The sequence below is a fragment of the Glycine soja genome, chromosome 11 (assembly GCF_004193775.1).
Source record: "Glycine soja cultivar W05 chromosome 11, ASM419377v2, whole genome shotgun sequence".
Lineage (NCBI taxonomy): Eukaryota > Viridiplantae > Streptophyta > Magnoliopsida > Fabales > Fabaceae > Glycine > Glycine soja.
Window position 1 is genome coordinate 20,610,345 of NC_041012.1, and position 6,097 is coordinate 20,616,441.

Genomic DNA, 6,097 nt, shown 5'->3' on the forward strand with positions numbered 1-6,097 from the left:
TTGGATAAACAATAGTTCTTATGGATTTTAATTTATAATTGTAAAAAAAATAATGTAATCATTTTTTTAATTAATTCTTTTTTTTCACTTGAGAAACTTGGATTCCCGTCCCCCTCCCCTTAGAATGATTTTACAAGAAAATGAAGTAAAATTGATTCCAAAAATCATAATTTTCTGAATTTTTTTATTAATTACATATATAATTCATAATTTTCCAAAATAAGATTCTCAGTTACCTAACGCCCCTGAAAGTAAAGAAACATAACGTACGAGCTGCTATCATAATATCATATCATAATATCATTTAGCAGATACAGCTATTGTTTTTATTCTCAAGAGTTTTCTATCATGCCATTTAATAGAAAATATTTTTTTTAAAAAAAGATTAGCTAAATAAAATTCAGAAAATAAATTAGCTAAATATATAATACCATAAAGCATGCTGAAGCAACACAAATTTATTTTATAACAATATAAGTATCCCATTTAATAATGATAGGAATAATAATATCACAATTAATTTCAAAACTATGTTTAAAAATTTTAAACGCCTTTTAATCGGATCAAACTTATATTTGTTAGAACAAGATCCTGTGGCTTTGGATGCCTCGAAACTTGCAGCACGTGAATGCGAAATCCTGCCTTTAACTCTGAAAATGAAAGGCCTTGTTAGTATATATTCTTATTTTTTTTTGGAAAGTTAGTATTCTTACGTCTGATTTTCTAATTTTAAAATTCTTTCAATTAATTCATCAGACCTTGGGGAACCGGCGCGGTACGAAAGGGAGCTAGCTAAGGCAGCAAGCCAAGAAAGGCAGCATAGTAGGCCTTTTAGACTTAAGAAAGAAAAATAATTGATTTAATTAATTATATTAAATATATTAATTATTTATATTACCATTTTAAAATTATTATTTTTTATTTATTCAATTATTTCTAATTAATATTTAAAGAGAAAATAATTAAATAAGAATATGTAAGGAAAAAATCATTAATAAATCTAAAAATTAAAAAAGAATAAAAAAAATTTTGAAAATAATTTGCACTATCTTTATTTTGATGTGGGACTTCAATATGTCCGACGATATAAGGTTAAAATGGATTTTTTCATGAGTTTAGCTCAACCCTACAAGATCAGTTTATAAGGTAAGGATACTTTCTACTTATATATATAGTCTATCTCGACATCATCTTCATTCGATGTGGAACTTCAACTTGTCTCATTTTTTCCTCATAACTCATTCGTCATGTGAGACTTTCATCACATAATCTTATAATTAGAGAATGTAGGAATACAACATTAAAGTTTATCTCATTTTGTTTTCCAAATTCGAATGAAAGTTTGGATTAAATTTAAATTTGCAAACTGAGTTTTAAGAAAATATCTTAAATCTTATTCTCCCAAACTGAATTTTTTTCAGGCAAAATTTGATCTCAAACATATTTTTGAGAGGCATCCAAACAATGACCGACTTAAAAACTTATTTTACTCTCGATCATACATTTTGGAAGGAAATTCAAACACCCTAAGTTTCGATGAATTTTTTCGTGAAGTAGTACCACTACTACCACCCAAGAATACTTCCATGGGGGTATACGTGCTGCGCACTGCTGCTATTACAGAATTGAAGCTTATAGGATTAATATAGAATGAACCATGACCCACTCAATAAGATCCAACCAAAGCGAATATTATGACCAAAATATGCTCCAAATAATTGGAATATATACTTCTCTGAGGTTAACTACCACGGATATGATTGAGTCGATCTGGTGACCTGAGGTGTTATGATCCTACATTATTGTATGTACTTGAAAAGTTGTTGCCAATTTGGCTCGTAGCATGCACGATGAAGATATATGGTTGTCAACCTTGTAAACATTATCTTAAATATGTTATAATATTTATTTTGAAAGAAATATGTTATAATATTTAGATCCTAATAACTTATGTAAAGGGGAATTGCGCATGTTACTGTTGATCGATGCAGAACGATATTACAAAGCTTGTATTTGTACACGTATGAAACTAATTAATACACTAAAGATGGGATATAACAATAATCTTAAAGATATATAATAGGCTTAATATGTCTCTTGTTCTATTAAATTTTATTTTAATATGGTGATATTTAAAAAAAAATATTTTAATCTTTTATATTTTTTAAATGTATTATTTTGACAATTTTTTTAGTTTTTCATCTAAAACGTTTAACTCCCATAATGTTTTTAATTTTAAAATAATAACTGTTAAAAATAGTTACTATTTTTATTTTTTTAAAAATAAATCACCCTAATCCTCAACTTCTGCCTTCAACCGTCTTCATTCTCTAATAGATTTGGATTTCATTTTCTTAGATTTGGGTAAAAAAATCTCTTATATGTCAAGTTGCATGTAACACTCGTACCAAAAATGCAAGTAAAGGGAGAAACAAAGAATTTTAATATTGAAAAGCAAGGATCTCAACAAAATCCTACAATTACAGAGACAATAATGACTGAAATGGATGATAGAAAAAAGGAAGAACAAATTCCCAAAGGAGAAGAGAAATGGCATCACGCAAATTTCATGCCTCACTCACTCCTACGTTTTGCTATATACTCTACTTCCGGGACCACACATACTTGGCTAGCTTGGAGTTGGTTATTTTGAGCCTTGTGCTACACCTCTCTTCTCCAAATTCTGCCACGTGTCCCCTTGTTTGAGCCCCACTTATTCCTCCTTCATTGTCTCTTGCTGTTGTATTTGTTACATTACCTTCTCCTTTAAGAGAAACCTTGTCCTCAAGGTTGAATTCAGGAAAAACTCGTTGAATGGCTGCAATATCCTCCCATGTAGCTTGATCCTCATCTAACCCATCCCACTTAATGAGATATCGTTGCACTTGTTGTTGATTTCTGAGAAGAACTCTTGTCTTTAGGACAGGTTTTGGTTGTAAAAATGGTCCAAATTCAGAATTTGTGATAGGTAGTGGTACATAAGGCTGTGGATGATCCCCTTTACACAACTTCAATTGGGAGCAATGAAAGACTGGATGAATTCGAGCAAATGGACGTAAAAGGAGCTTATAAGCTACCTCACCAATTTTCTCAATCACAAGAAATTGTCCAAAGTACCTAAGACTGAGTTTTTGATTCTTTCTGAGAGACACTGAATGTTGCCTATAAGGCTGTAGTTTCACCAACACCATATCACCAATTGCTAACTGAAAAGGATTTTTTCTTTCATTTTCATATTTCTTCATGTGTTGATGTGCTCTCTGCAAGTTCATCTTCAACTTATGGAGGATAGCATCTCTCTACCATAAACTGATTAAATATTTGATTAATGGAGGTGGCTCTTTACCATAAACTACCTTGAAAGGAGTTATGCCAGTGCTGTGATGAAAAGAGGAATCGTACCAAAATTCTGCCCAAGGCAACAACTTATACCATTCCTTAGGATTTTCAAAGGTAAAACACCTTAGATATATTTCAACACATTTGTTCAAAGCCTTAGACTGTCCATCTGTTTGAAGATGGTAAGCAGTGCTTAATTTCAAGGTTGTACCACTCAACTTAAACAATTGTTGCCAAAACTGACTAGTAAACACCTTATCCCAGTCGGAAACAATTGTCTTGGGAAACCCATGCAACTTCACAATAGTTTTCATGAACAAGTCAACAACTTGTTTGCTATTAAAGTCAGATTTCAAACTATATAGATGAGCATATTTAGAAAGTCTATCAATGACAACCATAATGACAGTATGTCCATTGGAAGGAGGAAGGCCAGTGATGAAGTCCATGGCCACATTGTCCCAGATTTTGTCAGGGATGGGTAAGGGCTCTAACAACCCAGAAGGTAATGTTGTATCATGCTTGGCTTGTTGGTAGATGATACATTTTTGGACAAATTCCTTAATGTCTTTCTACATACCACACCAGTAGCATTGGGATGCAATCCTATGGAAGGTTCTAGTGAAGCCTGAGTGTCCACTCAACAATGTACTATGGAACTCATACTGAATCTTCTGCACTAAGTCATGCTCTTTTGGTAAAATCAAGTGACCCTTCCAATACAAAAATTGATCAAACACTGAATAATTGGGATTAGGAGGACTATTCTGCAAACAAAGTTGCATAATTATGTTGAGTTGTGTGTCTTGTGCCAAAGCTTCCTTCAATTCTGGAATCAATTGCCATTTTGGTTGAGATATAGCCATCATAATTGATCTGGAAAGAGAGTCAGTAGCTACATTCTCTTTTCCTGACTTATACTCAATTGTGAAATCATAACCCATCAACTTATGTATCTAGTTTTGTTGCTCAGGAGTGTGCACAACTTGATCAGTTAGTGATTTGAGGCTCTTTTGATCAGTCCTAATGATAAATTTGTGACCAAGTAGGTAGTGTCTGAATTTAGCTATGGCTGTCGTAATAGCAAATAATTCCCTTGCATATGCTGATTGTTTTTGCATTCTCGCAGTCAATTTTTTTAAAAAATAAGCAATAGGATGGTGCATTTGACTCAAAACAACACCTACACCAATTCTAGAAGCATTTGTTTCTAAGGTGAATGGCTATGAAAAATCTGGTCAAGCCAAAACTGGAGCCTGTGTGATGGCCTTTTTAAGCTTGGTGAAAGCTTCCTCTGCTTCAACTCCCCATATAAAGTTATCTTTCTTAAGTAGCTTTGTCAAGGGTGCAGCTATCACTACATAAGATTTAATAAATTTCCTGTAATATACAACGAGTCCAAGGAACCCTCTCAATTGTTTGATAGTAATAGGAGTTGGCCATTGTAACACTGCTTATACCTTATCTTTATCCATTGCCAATCCTTGACTTGAAACTGTATGTCCCAGGTAATCCACCTACTATAATCCAAATGAACATTTGGATAATTTGGCGTACAACTGATTTTGTTGCAGCAATTGAAGAACTAGCTACAAGTGTGATAAATGCTCTTTCCAAGTAGTGTTATATACCAATATGTCTTCAAAGAAAACCAAAAACAAATTTTCTAAGATAATCTTTGAAAACATCATTCATAAGGCTTTGGAAAGCGGATGGGGCATTAATAAGCCCAAATGGCATGACCAGACATTCATAGTGCCCCTGGTGAGTTCTAAAAGCAGTTTTGTGTTTGTCCTCCTCAACAACAAGTATTTGATGACAACCTGATCTCAGGTCAAGTTTGGAAAAATAGTTAGAGCCATATAACTCATCAATGAGTTCATCCACAGTGGGAATTGGAAAGCTGTCCTTAATAGTGACGACATTTAGGGCTCTATAATCTATACAAAACCTCCATGTTTCATCCTTTTTCTAGACCAAAATAATAGGTGAAGAAAATGGACTCGTGCTAGGAGTGGTAATGCCTGTAGCAAGCATTTCTTGGACCATAGTTTCAATCTGTTGTTTTTTACTATGAGGATATCTATAAGGCCTCACTTTCATTGGCTTAGCATCTTTGATAAGTGGAATGGCATGATTATGAGTTCTTGAAAGAGGTAGTTCAGTAGGGACCTTAAAGATACTTCTGTAATTGTGCAGTAACATTACCAATTCTGGCTCCATGTTCTCAGGTGAATCGAGCCATTTATCCTGAGGCACATCCTCATGTTTGTACTGCAATGTAAAGACTTCAGATATAGCATGAGTATTGTGCATTCTCCTTAGATGATGAAATTGAGCAGGGCTAGGTAATTGTGGTTAATCGCCATGTAATGTTACAAACTAGTTGTCCTTGTAAAATTTCAAGGTAAGTTTGCTATAATCCAAAATGTGGGGACCCAATGTGGCAAGCCATGTGGCTCCAAGGACCAAATTAGCACCAGAGATGGGAAGGAGATACACTGGCAATTGGAAGGGATAACCCTAAACCATGACTTCTGGCTGCTTCACCAAACCTTCAACAACCAATGAATGCCTATTTCCAACTAAGACTTGGAAATTTGGAGCAGGTTCAATTGGAAGTTTCAAACACTTAGCAATTCGAGGCTGTAAAAAATTATTTGAGCTACCACTATCAAGTAATATCTGCACTGCCATGCCATTAATTGTACCACTAAACTTCATAATTCTTATACCTCAGGAACCTTTCAATGCATTG